Below are 20423 nucleotides of genomic sequence, written 5' to 3'. Positions count from 1 at the left end.
ATGGTATCAAATGCACATTCCCTGATGTATTGAAATCAAAATTGAGACAAAATATTTATTTCTACAGTTTAGAATAAACCCTACGGTGTATAAGACTCACTATAAACCACCCACACACATCCTTGTCATTTGATTTCTGAAACACACGTCACGTGTCTTCCTTAACTTGTTCATCCGACTGCCGCAACATTTAATATAGAAGTACTATATGGATAAATATTGGATACTTCAAAGCGTCGCCCGATTTTTTTCCCCGCCCGTTTGTCGACACGCGGCACGGTCGTGTCACGGCGGACAGGGTCGGTGTCTACACACGGAGTAGTCCATATTGTTGAGAAATGTTTATGTTGAGTTTTCAGAGTGTGGGATTGTCGATTTTCCACAGGAGACAATGCACCCGTTTGCGTCCAATATTTGCGTAATATCACACCATATATGCCTACCTTGATTAGTTTTGACAACCATCGGTTTATCCTGTATAAACATGCGCTATAATGAGACATTAACGAGCAAATTCGCCTCGAGTAGAGCATGACAAGTGATATATTTATTCACGATCAGTTATCCGAAATGCAGCTCGGAACATTGTGTGAAGGGACAATGAGGTCATTTGCACAACTATTAAAACGAACTGGGTTATGCAAAGAGTTCATGGTGTGTACAGTGAAAGTGATTCAGACAACTTCTGCTTTAAGTTTTACACGAACTGGAAAATAAAGGCTTGTCTTTTGTGTGAAAGAAAATTGACCGAAAATATTTGAAGAAATTCATAGCCATCTTCATCGAGGCTTTTAAGGAATAGATTTAAAGTTGGGGATTGCCATCAAAATGGAGGATGAGACCATTTTCGCTTCATCAGTCTCTTTTGAATTGCACGCTCGAACGAACAAGATGTCTCACTGCATTTTTTGCAAAGATTTTGTATAAACTCAAGGTTTCGCTTAATTTTTTTTCTGCTTTAAAGAAAAATAATAGTAAGCTTGCAATATTTCAAAATACCAAACCTTGGATAAAACGATTAAGTCAAACTTTATGGTTCGCAAGGTAGTGAAGAATTGAAGGCTTAATAGTAACATCAAAGCAATTTAACTTTTGTTATTTGAAAATGGCAAGGACGTATTTAACTGAAGGTTTTCAATTCTGTAAAAACGCGATCATGCAAGGAAAAACATTTCGGTGTCCTCTCTATCAAATCTACAATAAAAGAGAAGTTCACACTTCTTCATCTGTCGTCCTTCACAAGAAGATGTCAATTCCTACAGGAAGTTCATAAAATTGTCTCCCGCCAAAAATTTCAATACACACACACATCAGAGTCCAGCGTGCCAACATCAGGGAGACTGAATAAAAGAGAGAATTCCATTCCAGCTAGCGTCACTGATTTGATGAGCTCCTATAGTTGATCATTTTACGCTGCAGTTAAAACGCGTTCAAGCTTCTTCTTTTTCTCTTTCTATGGAGACGTTCAAATGTTATCTGGGGCACAGCAGTTCACTTAGCCTAATAATCGCAGCGCAACGGAGGTGTTTGGTATGACGTTGTCAGTTTGAGGAGGATGACAGGCCATGGCTCTCATCCATCCGTGATGACGGCGGGTTTTTGTCTCGACTCCCCAAAGAAAAGTATCGACGAGGCAAGAGTGAAAACAGGGAGGAGCCTGCTTAACACGTAATCGGCAAATAAACGCACGGGCGGCATCGTTTTTACTCCACACTGGGGGGGGGGGGCACATGCAAGGAATTGGAAATATATATCAAGGAAAGGTTTGACTCAAAACAAACTTCACTCTGTGAATCATCCTGAGCGAGTACGAAAAAATGGCGATAGAACATAGAGAGAGAGAGAGAGAGAGAGAGAGAGAGAGAGAGAGAGAGAGAGAGAGAGAGAGAGAGAGAGAGAGAGAGAGAGAGAGAGAGAGAGAGAGAGAGAGAGAGAGAGAGAGAGAGAGAGAGAGAGAGAGAGAGCGAGAAAGAGGGAGAGCTGGTTAGCACCGTGGCGCTTGAGGGGGTATCACTGCGACGATTTAGCCAAACAACCTCTTGAGTTAATTTCGGTTAAGTCGATAGTTTCAGTGCGACTTCCTGGAGAGCCAATCATAAAGCGGCACTAGAACTTGAAGGACGACTTTCAGGAAGACAAACGAGACATCTCAAGAAATGGTCAGCCCCACGGGACTCAGATCCGGCTAAATTCTGACCCAGAACTAGTAGTGTACGCCCAAGCCAATGCCATCTTATTCAGTCAGTTATTGGAATAATTACGGTCCTCATGTAAGGCAATTTCGTTCTCAATAAAAATCTTTATCAATATCACACATTGAATGCTCAAGCTATATACGCGGGCCTACATCGGGTAGGTAATCTATACCAAATGTTCCGGTTGATGTATTTGATTGTTTCGTCTGGAAGAAATCCCAGCCACTTTATTGCAAACTCTTTTGCACTTTTGCACCGCTGTATTTAGAGCAATTGATGACACTATATGTTTCAAAGTGCCGCAAGTTTGAGCGCGAAAGAAACCACTTTCAAATAAAGCTATACGACCTATGGAAGAGCCACTGCCAACCAGCTGATTTAGGCTGTTTACACGTTTGTTTGATATGACTTTATTGAGTCGCCCTTTCTACAATAAACCTGCTGCCAGAGCTGACAGATTGGGTACTGTTTCAATGTTAGAGCATACCGTGGCGAGACAGGACACATTGCATCAGTATAAATCGAGGCCTGTCACGAGCATTTATTGTTTATGTAACTTTAATTGAACAACAACATTCTTTCATTTCCTGGGGATAAATTCTCCGATCTAATGAAAAGAGAAGACTGTTTTCATGAAAATATCATCTTACATGATATTTTTCAAGAGGTATAACACTGATTTGATGTCTTTAAATATACATCTATTAATATGTTTACGGAAAGAGCTCGACGAGTTTACACAAAGTCAGCCTTAAACCACAAGGAAACCGCGAATTTAATCTTAAAGTAAACCGAATTAATTATTCATGACATGTTGTTTCCCGCCAAAATTGATTTACAGTATCAGGTGTGTGTGTTTTGTTCGATGCATATTAAGGACTTAGGCTTAATTGTATTTTGTAATGACATTTATCGACTTTGGATTTCATAGTGTACTGCACTTAGGTCATTATGTCGGCGGAGGTCAATCGAGGCGAGGGTAATTTTTTACTTCAAGACGCTTGAGGGCACGGGACGCAACTTTCAAACAAGGCATCATTACAAGCGGTATCACAGTTCATTAAGAACTAATTTAGAGAGATATAGTAAGAAGAAAAAAATTGCAACTGTTTGTGCAACTGAACATGAACACTATTTTAATTAATCTCACTAGAATTAACTTAAACTAACAACATAAAGTTTGTATGAGTTGTTGGAATCGATTGTCGTTTCTTGTCAATGCTCATTACCTTCGTTAGTTGGTCCCCTACAATTTTGACCCGTTCCCACACGAAATATGTAATTTGCATGTCACGCGTGAGCATTAACACTTCGGTTGCCAACATTGCGTCCCTTTGTTGTGTGGGTATGATGTTGGCATGACGCAGGCGCGTTTGTGCGTCTGCTTGGTGCACATTTCTGTGGCGTTTGCCAACCAGTACACATGAGTTATTTCGGGAAAGGTCGACTCTTGGAAAACATGTACAAAACCAATGGGAGCTGTTGCAAAAAAATGTTTGTGTCTAAACAAAAGAGGGACAATAGGAGGTTCACGGTTGCAGGTGTTGCGTGCGTGAATGTAATGAGCATATATCATGAGAAGAGTCTATTACATCCATTAAGTTTGTTTATACCATCGACACCGTACGATCATATCTAAGTCTTAATATCGAAGTCTTATAAAGCGCACGTATCTACCAAACAAGGTGTTCAAGGCGCTTGTATATATACATTGTAGAGAAAGATTGGTTATTGAAAATGAGAACACGATACCAGTCCCTTACGCAGAGATACCAGTACAGTATTCTAGAATCAAGAGGCACGCCACTTGCTTAAACCACACCATGTTCCTGCTCTCATTCGCCGTGTTATTTTGTTTCCGCGGATTGGCCTTTTTTTTTTACCGTCAGCCAAACCACCCAGCCGTTATTATCACTCCGATGTTGTATTTTTTGTTTGAAAACGTGCCACGTGCTCATGGCTTGGTGAGTACCCGGTTCGACAAATTGAGCGTGGTTCCTTGGCAGTGCGTACGACGGGCTTGAGGAAGGACGCTCGACTGATGATGCCGACGGAATGGAACAAGCTAAGACACCCCAGCCAAGCAAGCGTGTTTGGACTGGATTCTCACGGGACTTCTCCGCAACACTACTCTGTCATTCCCTGTGAAAGTTATTCCAAAGTCGCTCCCCTCCTTCAAGAGTCGCCACCTGAATTGATTTATATATAAAGTTCGGTCAAGAACAAATAAACAATATTGGCGATGACATCAAAGAAAGAGCACCACCACGAAATGCATAACTCCCTAAACTTCTTTTTTCATGTAAAAATAAAATACACCGTCTCATAGATACCACTTCAAAAAATAACAAAAATGGGAAAACCTTCAAAGTCTTTCGACTGATGCACTTGAGAACTGTTCAATTCTAATGATTTCAAAAATATACCACAAGCAACAGAGGTAAATCAAGAAGTAGGCTACCGATAGATTCTGAATCTGAATTGCTAATTAATTATGAAGGAACAGGTGCACTTAACGGGACCTAGGAATGACCTCGATTAATTCTGAATCTTCGCACGAGAGTAACTAACAATCTACGTAATGCATGGAAACAAAAAAGAGAAATTATACGCCACGTCATTTGTATTACCCAAAGTAAGCCCAATGTGTCAGATTACTGTTTTTGAGGTTGCATTTTGAAATCCGAAAAGTCTACTCTGCGTTAGTAGAATATATAGCAAGACAGTTCTCTAAAGAACAAACTCTAACTGGCAAGTAGATAATTATACACATGGTGTTACCGAAAACCAAATATATATATATACACCTCACCATGCCTCGAATCTCCGTCTGTCCATCCAGGACAGGGTAAAAATCTAATGATTGTCTTTGATTTGTATCATGGGCAGCCTCACTCCTCAACCGCAATAATTGGTGCCGAGTCCATCCTCTCGCTGACAACCGAGGCATGGTTCCACCTCTCCCACGCCCCCGGGAGCCGCTAGGGTGCTGACGTTCGTAGTGACGGTGGCGATCGCTATACTTATTATGTTTTGGACGTGTGAGGTTTGACTAAAGGCCACTTCGGACTATCACTTGGTCATTGGTCCAACCCGTTTCGATGAGAGAGACGGTCAACGTGTTGGAGAGGATGACGTACATTTATTTACACACTTAATTAAATCTCAGAAATCACACAAAATATCTCGAACGCCGATGATGCTAGGAACGGAGGCTGAATAAATTAAGGTCATGGAATGGTTATATGACCATCTAGTTAAAAATTAACTGTCATTTTGTCTAAACCTTTAGATTGCAGTAATAAGCAAAAACTGAGCATAATTTTTCCCTTTGAAAAGTGAGTGGAGACAAAAAAAGAATACATTAAACAGGTATCCAGCCACCACATCTAATAGCTCGATATAAGGAGACATTACAAATGCGTTCGGTTTTGAACATTTAGCCTAGTGAACATTTTCCTGGGAAAAAAGTTACAACACTTCCTGAATTTTTAAGCACACTACTCGGTATTCACAGGAAGCTTCCTTATTAATAAACAATGCTGCGTAAACAATGTTGCGTTTAATAAATGTAAAATGTAAAACTGTTTGAAGCCTCATTGATTTCCCAATGTATAATCAATTCCGGCTGCCGGTGACTTTATATATATACACTGTCTGTGTTGGTTTTGTGACTGTTCATAATTTATCATTTTACACTACTACAGAAATGTACCAGATGCGTCTCCATCCAATAACCTACCGTGGTAAAATATTGAACCTAAGTGTAAAGTACAGTCACACAGGAAGGCGTTCGAGTATGCTGCCAGCATACTCATCTTTACGTTTGACCCTTGTACTTTGTACCCACGCATAAATCACCACCATCATCCCAATAAAAGCCCCTCCCTATTTCCTCCTCCTCCTCCCCATCCTCCCTTCCTCCTCCTTAAAGTATTGAACCCAAGTGTAAAGTACATTCACACAGGAAGGCATACTCCTCTTTGAGTTTGACCCTTGAACTTTGTGCCAAGTGTAAATCACAACCATCATCTTTATAAACCTCTCCTCCTCCTCCTCCATCTGCTGCCACTTCTCCTCCCCTCCTCCTCCACCTTCCCATCTTCCCCTTCTTCATAAACATCATCAGAAATGTACAATGAAATGATTGCAATAGACATTTATACACCTTTGAGGATCACCATAGAATGCGGATGATTGTCGTCTCACAGTAAAAATGCGAAGGTCGTTACGCTAATTTATAGGGCACTTCGTGAGACTTCCTTTTTAAAGTGGGAGATAAAGTCGGATCTCATTTACGCATGGACCCATTTTTTCTTGACGCGGTCGTGATTTAACTGTTTCAGGCCGTGGTTTGTCTGCGAGGACATCGTTTTATAATTGACAGACGGATAAGTGCTCTTAAAGGGAGTATTAATGGCACGGGATGGAATCCTAATTAGTGTGAATTGATGAGACAGAGCACCTATACCATTAGTAACTTGGAGTCGATTATGGGCTCATTTCAGTTAATATCGAAACAGTTCTTCATTGATGTGCATTCACATGCAACACGGGTGGATATCGAGGGACAAGTCACCAGACTAAATAAATAATTCCTGTAAATTGAGTTTCTGATCTCCGTAGATCCTGCAGAAAAATTGGCCTGCAAATTGCATAGACCCTAAATCGCAAATACTCGGTACCCACCCGTTTTGCGTGGAATGAGGTGCATACTGGTCTACTAGATCAGTTTGATCCTAGCTAGACCACCAGCATGCGTCTCATTTAACAGTTAGCGTTTGCGCAATGGGTATTTTGCGAAAAGGTCCAATGCTGCTAGATACCGATGGCTATTTCACACCATGATGTCATAACTCCAAAACTGGTTGAAGGGCCGATCGACGCTTACGGCGACATGAAGTTAAAGCGGTCGTGAAATGAATCTCCAATTATTATCTATCGGGAGACGGTTTTGTAGGAACGCCCCCTCCCCACACAAAACGGAAATAATTTTAGCAACGATTCGAGCTCATTTCTCAATATTGTATTTCTAAGGATAGGCCTATTTTAAACTATACTTCGATTCAACTTGGTCGATTTTCAAAGGTTTTAAAACGTCCTACATTTGAAAAATTATGGAGACCACAATGTTATACAAACCACTTGCACCACCACAACAGGGTTCGCATCTGCCAGGATAAAAACTTACGAAGATAGAAGTTGTTTCAGTTGCAGCCCCAAGTACCTATTATGAAACATTTTGCCAACGTCGCTAAGAACACTTCCTTCCGATTACATCTCAAAACTTACCATTTAGTCAAGCATTTCATTAATTTCCCAGAGGTCTTAGGGAAGTGAATACAAAAGCGCTTTACAAATCTTCCCCTTCATCTTGTTCTATGTATGGTCTTGATCTTTGCTTAAAAAACAATTAAAGTTTGCGAGACTTAAAGATCCACATGAAAAGTACAACCGTATTGTGTACATGCCACTAGGGTCCAGTATTTCAGCAAACTGGATATTCTAACAAACCATGGTCCCTTTTAGTGAAACAACAATTGTATGAAACCAATGCAATTTTGTCCCGACCTTGCCAAGTTTCCGCACAACTGCTACTTCAAGCTCAAAATTGCTTTTAAACAGAATGTCAGATTACGTTTATAAGGTATTGATCAGGGTTTTTGTGTAATGCAAAATCCCAATGGATTCACCTTTTGTCTAAATTTATGTTAATTACGCTGAGTGGGGTATAATTTCAAGGACATAGATCTCGCTTCAGTTCACCTTGGACTGAATTACGAGGCCTCCAAAAGTTTCGTCTTGTGACGGTCTGTATCACCATGGAGATCTAACTTGTATATTTTATGAGAGAACAAAACTTGTAGTACAGCGCATTGCACAAAGCCTCGGAAGCAGTTTACAAAAAGAAGGTGGGAGGGATGAGGTGGGGGGGGAACAGAAGGTTCATTAAACAATTTATTTTAAGCAGAGTTTTGAAAGGGCTCTCGTAAGTTCTAATGTACTGTGTCAAGTTGTCCATAACAATATTTTTCACTGTGTAACCATTTTATGAATGTTCAAATCAACCTAATGGGAAACAATATTAAGAACAAAAATGATCAGGTTCCATTTTGTAGACCCGACAATTAATACTGTCACTATCATAAGGTATACTAGGAGCCCGATAAAGTTATGACCTCGGCCTAAAAAAAGGTCGACAGGACCAGACATTGAAACTGTCATCCGGGTACGTATGATATCACCAAGAAGGCTGAATTATGGCAGCGCCATCCATATTTCTGAAGGTCCTGTTTTTTTAAATCGATGCTTCTCATTTTGTTTTGTATTCACTACACAACCATGCACACTCATTAAACAACAAGTCACATGAGCGTGCATAATAAGGGTAATCCTATACACCCATAAGCGTAAACATTATTTCCGTATATACACAGTTATCAAAATTAATATGTGAGACCCAACAGTGGTCAATTTTATCGATGTACCTCCCCCCTACGCATTTCCCTTTTCATTCCACACGTACGATTTAATTAGTAAAGGCAAGTTATAAATCGCCAGGGGCTTCCCAAGGCCCAGTTTTTTTCTTTCCCCTGCCGAATAAAAAAAAACTAAGAATGTCCACTTCAGTTCTGCACCTAATAAGGTTTGAGTGTGTGTCGGACTAAACTGACAAGAAGGTGGGATTTGAATAAGTGCTTGTTTTCTATTGTCTATGGACATGAAAATGCGGCATTGCGTGTAAATACGGGGGCACGTACAAAACAAGCTCCCCGTTTTAAATTAATAACTTCCTTTAAAAAACGCTACACCGTCTGACGGTTTTGTTTCGCTGGGGAAGTAAACAAAGGTCGTCGCCTAATTTAATCACGGAGGCTTCGCAGTGCATTTATTAACACGGTACCTACAGGTATTTACACGAATTCAGCATTCTGTGCGTGGTGTTGAATGCAGATTTTAACATGACTTAGAGATTTGGAAAAAAGGGCCTCAGGAGTGGGGACTACATCGACAATTTTGAATCACTTTCCTTTCAGAAGGGCGAGCGTCAACTCTTGGCTAGGCCTCACTCAAATCGTGGCTAGAGTTCTACTAGTGAGGGGACCAAAATATAATGTGAGTTAACATGGGGATGCTTTTTGTAAGTAGTGATTAGGCAAATTGCTATTATTAACCACTGTCACATTGTCTCATCTGGCGAGCGCGGGAAATGGAACAACTGTTGACAATAAACCAACAAGTTGGGAAAATGTGCTTGGCAGTGATGCAAATTAGTTCAATAAATACGGCACAGCAAACACAAAATCACTGGAAGTGGCTCTAATAGTACACGGGACCCCTGTCATGTAGATAATAAACCGTTTCTCAATAGATTCTGTTTTTAAACCACACACACATTGACATCAATGAAGGGAAGGACAATTTTAAACTTAGTAATCATTGGCATTGCTAGTAACTCATTATTATTTCCGATACGTTGCATAGCACTGCTAGGACTCCGTAGAGTTAAAATAATACAGTCACCCATTATTTGTTGCATAAATAATTGGATGGCACTGCTGGAGCTCCGTATACAGAGAGGGTCAATACAAAATCACTCCTTATGCTTATACGGTTACCCGGGGATATTTCCATACGTTAAAGACACCATAAGATGCACAGGAGACATTGGCAGACAGCCAGGGATGATGGGGGATGTAAAGAAAACGAAGGAAAAACTTTCTTGTTCCTACTTCGTGTTAGCTTTGGAAATGATGTCAAGCGCCCACCATTGGCCCACTTAATTGCCGTCCAGCTTGGTTATGTCAACAGTACGAGTACGAGACATTGATACTGATACAACAACACACTCAACGATGTAGGCCAGCGCCTGTCCTATAGTGAGTGTATATACGGACCTTCCTAAAGTTGCAGTAGTTTTTTAAGTAATGGGCCAAAGAGATGTTGACCTACTTGGAAACGAGTTAGGGGATGTTCATCTTGGAGAATATTCTGACAGCATTTTAATAAGAAACACAATCACCGTGAGAAGCGTTGCTTTTAGGATTAGCTTCACGTCACCCCAGCAGGTAGCTGAGACTATTGACGTCACTTACATTTCAATCCAAAGAAATCGAGTTGCCATTTGCACTCAACTTCTCAACTACTAAGTATATGATTGGGTTCAGACAAGGTCTCCTTTGATCACTAATTATTGAACACTCGTCTAACAAGGTGATCTTTTTGATGATATAAACTGGCAGAGCCTGTTCACTGACAGTTAATACAACCGATGGTCTACTGTATTTTAAAATCCACTACGAGATCACTGTCAAACCAGACAGTCAGTACAGCGCCCTCCAGTGTGAAGGACTTCGCGCCGTTTTGGCGAGTGTTCGAAAAACCGTCACGTTGGTCTTCCAACATAGAGAGGAGTCGGCATATTGCGCATTGGCAGTGGCCGCTTTCTCCATAGTGCTGGACAGTGAACAGTGGATCCTCTTTGGCTAAGAGTTGTCATAAAGCCTAATATACCTTATGATGCTGTTTCCATCTTGGACATGTTCCTTGCATCTAACAACAACAATTAATGCTAATAATCATTTTGCAAGTAGGAACCAGACTGTTTTGTTCTTCAAACCTCGGTTTGGTTACATTCATATCAATGGAAAAAAAATCAAGATGGCTGCACCATGATAGAGGACTATACAGCGTTGCTGTGTGGTTGCTGTGCGAAGAAGTAACTGACCATGTGCCATTCATAATTTTATCCATCTAAAAAAGCACTTTCATGCCGATAAAACCGAAAATATTGACACACACTCACTTAAATGAAAAAAAAAATAACGAGAAAAAAAAACATTTGTTTTGTACCGGTCTACCTTTTCGACTTTTACTTGTGTGTCTCAATTGATGGTCTCGCTCCACTTAATTTTTTAGGATACAGAGAAAGGAAGAAGTTAAAATAAAAAACCTGCTGGCTTACATTGAAGAGTACCAGTATCTTGTAATGACATTATCCCAGTATAACACAGCACTTGACAATCATCATTTGATAGCAACTCGAGTGTGATAAAGCGCAGGGCTATAAAACTTAGGTGATACACCAACTTGTCGATTCTCTGACAATGTACACGTCGATGAAACAGCCATCACATCAGGCGTCTGTGGATTAAGGGAGTTGTCATCAGGCGTGTTGATGTACGAGATGGGGCTAAAGTTACAATTTCACCGGGGCTGACCCATCGTGGTCGTTCCGCCTCGCCTACGGGGAGAAGCTTCTAAACTACCCCAAGCACCCATCTCATCACGTTCTGTCATTAGTCCAGGTCCAGATGTAACATGACCTTCCTCGCCAAACTGAGTTTCATCTCTTCACTTGCTGTATTCTAAATAGGTCTCTTCAAAAGCAGCAATTGCCAAATTGATGATCATCCACGGGGGCGTAAAGGGAGAGACGAAAATCTCATTTTGCTGGGATTTGTCGATCTGATATGACGGGTTCTGTTTGGATTAGGGTGGCTGTGGTGTGGGGCATGGCTTTCAAAAAAGCATATCGCATAGCTGAAGCGAGAGAGTCGTGATGATGACATGTCTGTAACACCTTGCATTTAACGAGTTGGCAAAACGAGGTCAGATCAACACTGCATCACATACTCACATGGGAGATGATACGTTTGTTTTCATGGCACATAAAACTTTGGCGGCAGTCAAAATTTGAGATTTGATTTTGACTGGTTGATCCTCATGTTCCATCTTTCCTCATCTTCAGCTCCCCATATGGAGGTTTCAACCATCCTGAGATATTATTCCGTCTCAGCACAGGAAATTGAGGATTCGTTTTGGTAACCTTAGTCTTACGGCGTTAAACAGCGCAGTATCGAATGCACAATATATTAATGTAGTATTGAGGTTGTTTCAATAATAGCAGAGCAATTAATTAACCCACTTTCCATTTTGAGATCGAATAGGTTAAATATAACAAGCTATTCAGCAACTCTATTTGAAAACCTATACTCCTGACAGCTGTACAAATAAGCCATAAATGCGTTATTGTGTAATATCTATTACACAATTTAGAATTATACACTAATGTCAAACTATCATGATATTATATCATTATAGACAATGATATCCATGCACACCACAAACAGGAAACAAACTGACACCAGCGTCTGGCTTACGATTAAAAGATATGTGAAGCATGGTGTACATTGTAAATGTCAATAGATGTTATTAAAGACACTGGACACCTTTGGTAGTTGTTAAAGACCAGTCTTCTCACTTGGTGTATCTCAACACATATGCATAAAATAACAAATCTGTGAAAATTTTAGCTCAATTGGTCGTCGAGAGAATAATAGAAGAAAAAACACCCTTTTAGCACAAGTTGTGTGGTTTCAGATGCTTGAATTCGAATCCCCAGCTGAGGTCTCAAATTCGAGCCATATATTTTAGTAAGAAACCTCTTCTTTCTCGAAAACTACTTTACTTCACAGGGAGCCGTTTCTCACAATGTGTTATACTATCAACAGCTCCCCATTGCCCGCTACCAAGTATTTTATGCTATCAATTATTTTGAGTAATAACCAATTTAAAGTGTCCATCCCCTTAAAATACCCGGTAATACTTTTACAGTATTGCCATATACCTTTACCAAAAAACAAACCCTGACACTAACTCTTTCACCATCTGAGTGGGAGTTTATTGAGAGGTTTTTATTTCCAAGTTCGTCAAATGTGCTGGTTTTCCGAGCTGCATGTTCGTCATGACATAAAAAAAGAGTCAAGGTTTGTTGATTTTTCACACATGAGCTACTCTTATTATTTTGATGGTTCAATGCCAACACGTTCCTAACGATTGGTTGCTAGCACATGTACAAACATAGTCGATTATCAAAGACCAGTATCCACACTTAGGATCCAACATATGAAAACAGGCTCAAACGGTCATCGGAGTCAAGAAAATATTATTGCGACCAAACTGTTTTAGAGCGTCGAATTTGGGTGTGGCGAGTTCAACCTAAATTGTTTAACCCATCACGAAAAACCCAAAACACGCCCCCCCCAAAAAAAAACCCCATCCCACAACAACAACAACAACAACAACAACAACAACAACAACATGACTTCAGGGGGGAATTTCTGAAGGGAACTTTCCACTATAACCATTATGAATTAATTAAGTTTAGTGTTGATCATGGCTCTGCTTACCGTGAAATGATGTAATAGGTTAAATGCTTTGTGGCTGGAACACCTCCTCGAATTCACGCCATATTGCAGTCAAAGACGTTATTTTCTGTCTTTTTTTTATCGAATTAAAAATGGCCATTCTTGGAAACTCCATTACGAGCCTTTTTGGAGAGGCCCATGGGAACGGTGTAGATCAACTTAGATCTGTAAAAATAAGTTAGTTCCAGTGCACCGATGTTCTATAAAAACACATTTTAGGACATAAATAGAGCATGAAATCGTGTCCAATTCTGGAAACCTATCTACGAAACGCAGATCTGATTATATCCGTCAAACACTTGCACCCTTATTGCAATATTTGCTCTGACTGAAAACTCCCCTCTGAAGTAGTATAAACCTGCTAATGTGTAGTCATTAATGAAACGCCCTCAAAGAGCAAAATGGGTTACGTTGTAGCTCAACTGTAACACGTCCCCGGGCATGCTTCAACACGTACGAGCGTGTTCCGTAATGGGAGAGCAATTAAAAAAAAACCTCACATTTTGATGAAAAATACGGTAACAAAGCAGGATTGAAAAGCGTATACTTGGACGACGTTGCGTTAAATTAGACCCATCAATCAAAGTCACTGTGTCTGTACACACAGCTCTCCCTACGCTCACACCTTGTTTAGCCTGCGCCGTAAATCAAGGCAGAAGGGAAAACGTTTCGCAGTATTTTTCCAACCCCGTCAAAAATGAAATCAAAATCAATAGAGGCAGCGTTAAAAGCCATATCTCGTATCACGTGTGTATGAAAGCAATTTGGCGAGCAATTTTGGCTAGAGTTTAGACAAGCACAACGCATTTCTGTGCCACTTTGGCTTTATTATTTGACGAGGTACATTTAGAACGGCCAAGTCCTAGACATTAAATTATATGGAAACCGTGGAGAATATGGACACATAACAAGTGCGAGGTTTTTTTTCTAGGTCGATGCATCTATTTCTGTTCCGATCATGCTGTGTCAAAAAAATTGTTTCCGGGCGACTTGAGAATTTATTATGACCTGTACCTTTCTCCATCACTGCCTAGAGACTTATACAAACACAACACATTTCAGTTTCATAAAAAGGGAATGAATATTATTACAATGCCATCCTGTGGATCCGCGTATGTACAATATTACTTAGGGGTGGGGAACCCAAATAGGAAATATTAATTTACCAATTGCTCTTGACCTTTTAATCCTTGGTTTTGTTGATTATTGTGTTTAACAAAAAATCAACAAAATGATTGCTACGTATGGGAAACAAACGAGCAACAACTACAACACAAGTAAGGTATGTTCCGACACTTCAACTGTACAACAGCAACACCATAGGGCCTGTTCGACCCTAACAAAACTATAGAGGGCCTGTTCGACACTTTACGAACCCAGTCTCCAATTTCATGAAGCCAGTCTTTCCAAAAATTCGTACCGTGTTCAAAAGAATCACATCAACTTATATTAATTAATTGGATATGAAATGCCATCCACCATACACATCCCAAACCAGATTGTCAAAATATAAAAATAGTAAATAGACTTCAATACATTTCGGTGACATTTTGGTTATTTAATCCTAAGGCTATACCAAGGCGAGCAATAATATGTCAACTTCATATCTCCACTAATTATCGCAAAACTGGTCAACGTTTTTAATTGAATTCCTTCACTTATCGCAGTCGTCAGATAAAGGACTAAAACATCTCACTGGTCATCACGGGACAGGCAAGACTCGGTCAAAGTTACTGTCTCCCTGTTCATCCATAAGTCAAGTCAAGGCTTTGTCTATTATGTTGTACTACTGCTAATAAATATGGACAAAATGAAGCATAATGCAAGATTGAAAACCATGACATGGTTAAAAATCAATTTAACGATCATAGACGGCTGTATTTGAAGCTGCATGAAAAGTACCGCACCATCATCTCAGATTGAATGGTGGCATTTCCCCGGCCATACAAAGGTTAAATATTGACTTACACAGTTGAAGGAGGTAATTAAACATCACAAGTTCACGGAAAAGCACTAAGAATCTGCCTCAAGAATCAGGTTGATGTATATGCTGATGGCGTGTGTAAAAAGCCCGCGCACTAATTAACCGCACAGTATCTTACAGACTGTGAAAGGTTGTAAGTTCTTTGATGTAAGTCGGTCGGGTCGCCTGTAAGTTGTCAATACCGTCTGGATTATTAGGAAGTTCATCGTCATAAATTAGGCATTCAAAAGAATTACATTAGCGATAGCAAATCAAATATATAAATAATGGCTTCGTTTGGTTACGAGGTTGATTAAATAAGATTGAATTGTATAATTTGTTTTGTATACCCTTTTTATTAAGCATTGTATTTATACAGTACTTTCCCGAGTTCTGAGGAAACACAATACCACAGGCAAATCACTCCGATGGGATATTATATTAAATTGATTTTAAAATTAACAATATATTGGTCATTTGTAACGCGCTATAGCTGTCAACTTGACACTCCAGGCGCAGGTTATGAGAGATTGATGTTGAACAGTCATGGCAAGAATAGAAAATATGTAGATGGAACAACCCGGAGATCAAGACTTTTTCCATATTCAGTGGTTTAACTTCACCCACTCAAGCTGCAAAACTGCTCGGCTCTAACACACTTGGTCGCACTTGTGGATGGCATCAACTCACACCACACCCAAACCCCATCATCAATTATTGTTAAAATATAAAACTCTGCATCGTCACAACCACAGCTTTACATACATCAACCAACACCAACCTGTCATCGGGGGGGGGGGAGGATTTTTCAATCCCAAAGTCTCTACGATTCAAAAACCGATCCACATGACGAATAGTGGTTTTACAGCATCGTAACTTGCGATCTCTGTATGTCTTTACGGTATACACATAAAAGGGGTTTCACCGCGAAGCTGTCATATTGATGCACCAAATTAACTGCGATATAATCCAAAGCACGCACTACTGTCCCAATCACCCCTGATACAACCTCAGAAGATAGAGACAGAACGGCCGCGGTGTGTCACGCCATGACAGGTACTTGAGAAACCGAGCATACAACCCCAAGAATATTGAAGAAAATGACAGATGTAGAAATCCAGGTTATATTTTTTTCGCGCGGAATCGGTCAAGTTTGTTTTTCACAAATTAACATACAAATGTTTTCGAAGGAAATTGACCGGGTTCCGCATTTGATGGGTGGGAGAATGCATGAACGTATTAACGTAAATATGAAGGTGCTCATTTCAAATGACTGTATGTGCACTGACGAGAAGCTTTGTGTAAATAACATTACCCTTTTTTTAAGTTAAAGCCATTGGACCCTTTCGGTTCAGAAAACAAAACTAAAAGTTCACAGATTTACAAATAACTTACAGGGTTTACAGAAGGCAATAGTGAAAGACTTCTCTTGAAATATTATTCCATGATATGCTTTACTTTTTGAGAAAACAGCAAAACAATATAAATTCTCGTTAACGAGAATTACGGATTTATTTTAAACACATGTCACGACACGGCGAAACGCGCGGAAACAAGGGTGGGTTTTTCCGTTGTTTTCTCCCGACTCCGATGACCGATTGAGCCTAAATTTTCACAGGTTTGTTATTTGATATAGAAGTTGTGGTACACAAAGTGTGGGCCTTGGACAACACTGTTTACCGAAAGGGTCCAATGGCTTTAAGGTACAAATTGGTTTTCGTTATAGTTCTTTAATATTTGTCGTTCGATTAGTTGAATTTGTTCAAACTATTGAGGTATTTTTGCAGGTCTGTATCACGACAATTATACAGGTAAAGTACACCTTTTGTTATTTGAATCGTTCGATGTTTTAGTCAAATATAAATGTAGATGTGTACACAATAGAATTAAAAAATTATGTGAAAACCGTTTTTCAAAGGGTGGTCGCGTTTTTTTTAGACGTAGCCGAAAAACCGGAGCAGAAATGTGTCCTCGCATGAAGAATAATCCCTAATAGGATTGCACAATATGAGAAACGTTACAACTGTAACACTTCTCATTTTCAAATTTTGGGGAACATAAAAAATGACACTTTTTACATAACCACATTACTTCAAATGAAAATGTTTCTCAAAATGCTCTATGTCAAATGCCGCTGTATAGGCTTCTAAACCGAAACGTACTGGCATTAATTTTAAGACTGATTATCAAACGTATACCTATACGTTTAAGTGTTCATAACATCTGTTTTACAAATCTGTAGGACAAAAATACGAGACTTTATGCTGCCCCTCCTGAAAACTACACAAGAGTTCGCAAAATAAATATGAATAGCCTACATGTGGTTTTAATTCAATACTTCAGGAGAAATCGACCGGATGGTATACACAAAAAACAACTAAGCCCACTTCAATTTGTATCTCCGATTTCACACACAAAATCAAAGGGCGGTTTCCCTTTTTAGCAAAACACCTGTGTGGAAGCAACCCTAAACACACATGCATAAAGATCGGTCTCATAAAAGGAATGTATTTACACTTAAACATACCGATGTGTCACGTATGTGATTCTTTATGTCGTTGTACAAACGGTAACGCGCGTGTCCGATTTGTCAGTAAATGGCGTCCATCAGTCAAACATGTTTGGTCGACTGATGGATTAATGTCATTATGTGGCGGATTACACGAGAGAATGTGCGTAATAGTTGTTTGATGTGGAAGGCACCACAACGGTATGGAATTACTCATTACATGTTTCTGTGCAGGTGGTATGCATTAAAAAGCAAACCCACGGCGCTCATTTCTGATATTTATTTCAGGGATGTGTACGGGTTATTACATTGCCTGATGAAAACACATAACATGACGATTTTACCGAAGTCTCTCACAGTACACTCTTAAAATAAAATCTTCCGGGAAAAGAATTGAACGGATTCTGGTTCCATGAATCTAACCCATTTCTGTGCATATGAGGGTATTATGTATTCGCCTACAGTGACACAGAAATGGGTCAAATAATGCATGTAGAACCTAAGCTTAGACTCCATTTTAGCAATATTTCAAGTTCCAAGTGTAACACATTAGGAAGCACAACTGCATTTGCCTAATTTCCATGTTGTGTAAGCTCAGTGGAAGACAGTCCCTTGCCGGAACAAGACAGACCCAATGCTGTAACAAGACAGCAACAAACAAAAATCACAAGTCGAAATTCTAGTAGATTTTCCTAGAAAATACTCTTAATTTTGCACTTTTGACACAGCTTTTCCAAATGTTGTCCCTCCCTTAGGTACAAATTACCAAACGTGTGGGTTTCTATAACACTTCATGTTATTATTGCACACAAAACTCTCCAGTGGTTAACAGGAGTTTTCATACCTTTATTTATCCACGAGTAGAGTATCCGAGTTGACCCTCTTACGGAGCTGGCACGATTTTTGTGGCCGTTGATTTCCCACAACGACCCGTCTTTAATCTAGCCACGGTCGCTAATGGGCTCGAGCCGGTCCTCGGTATGCCAAACCGAATTTGCAGTATTAAGTGGACATTGTGTGTTGGGCAGACAGGCTCCGGCCGCTTCCCCTGATTGTCTCATCAGCGTGAATATCACGGCACCAGTGTTGACGCAGTTCACTAGAATTCTTCAACTCCGCTGCACAAATGTCAATGAAGAGAGGAAAAAACGAGAGAAAAATGTTTTAGTTATCGAGTCTTCGTTATAGCATCCCGGGAACTTCAAGCTAATCAAATATGGATGACCTAAAACCACTGTTGATTGTCATTGACGTTTCTTTCCTGTAAATGGTTTGGTCAGCCGGAGTGATAACACAAGATTACAAGTTACATTATACATCCCAGCAAGTTTACTTACACAACACACATCTAACACAAGCAACCATGCAGCAGCACGCTGCTCCTGTAGTGGCACAGTTTGTGGTATCTAATCGAGCATTACTCACTACAGTACGGACTGCAATTTATTACACTCGGCGTTTGAATATACGATCCACGCCCACGAAATAAACATGGTTTCTGAACCGCATCATTCTCCACACGAATATAAACTTAAAGGCACAATGCTGACCCACCCCCCCCTCGTGTCCAACCCCCTCTTTTTTTTTACCTCGCTCCCCAGCGACATACACTCTCTTTCTAATGACGTATCAAGCTTTCCCCCATCATCCAGGGATGGCGCGAAGCGTTTGATCTACATGTTTATGACATCTATATTTACGTCCCAGCACATTGTTAAACTTGGCCTGGCCCAGATTCAGAACATGAAGGTTATTGTTGGCGAAACCATGGCAACCAAATCAGTAGGTACGTCAAGAGAGGACCCAATTCAGATGGCTAATGGAAATCTACATATAGTTTTATTCCTTTCCTCCTAATGCTTCAGATCCCATATAAATTTCCTGCAGATTTTTCGAGCAGAATTTTTCGTTAAGGACTCTCAGTTGTGCAGGAAATCATTCTTATTGTTCACATTTATATTACTTGGTTTGAGTGATGCCAACAAAGTCACATCATGTCATGTCAAGTCGGGTTGTTTTATATTTCATAAATGTACATGTCATATTTCCATGGTTCATTAATGAATTTTCACAACAGCATCTTAGACGTACCGCGTCGTTACAACGAAACCAACAAAATATTTTTTTTTTACCGAAAACATACTATCAATGCTATAACGATACTCTAAAGATACTCATTAAAAACACCGTGTGTATTTAAAATTTGTATGATGTAACACTAGACCGTGTTACGATATGTCATATGGGTAACGTCATCTCACGCCAACGTCATGCCGCGTTATGATTTAGTGTCGTGTCTCGTCATGCATGGATGACATATTATTCCATTTCATGTTCGGTCATGCACGCAACCTATAGTCATGTCAACTTGGCACAAGAACATTGCTTCCCATGTTTGCCTTCAACGAATAACGAGTTTTAGGTATAATATTTTATAAAAAATTACTTCTGATGCAATAAATTCCAGTGTTTTTTGATGTGCATTAAAAAAACATTCGTTGAAGAGGGACCAATTTAATGACTCAGCTAATCACAAATGTGTGCAC

The 20423-nt window shown here is 39.9% G+C and overlaps 1 protein-coding gene across 1 annotated transcript in view; it reads right to left on the bottom strand.

Annotated features, from left to right (window-relative positions):
• Nucleotides 1–20423, bottom strand: part of LOC139947856 (muscarinic acetylcholine receptor M2-like) — a 69260-nt gene that overhangs the window by 28907 nt on the left and 19930 nt on the right. Inside the window, exon 2 of the mRNA XM_071945691.1 lies at nt 18722–18995. The gene's annotated coding sequence lies outside the window, so the exon portion shown is untranslated. The remainder of the gene's footprint in view (nt 1–18721; nt 18996–20423) is intronic.

This window comes from Asterias amurensis, chromosome 1, assembly GCF_032118995.1.
Source record: "Asterias amurensis chromosome 1, ASM3211899v1".
Classification (NCBI taxonomy): domain Eukaryota; kingdom Metazoa; phylum Echinodermata; class Asteroidea; order Forcipulatida; family Asteriidae; genus Asterias; species Asterias amurensis.
Note: the sequence above shows the minus strand (reverse complement) of the source record. Positions and strands in the feature narration are given on the sequence as shown.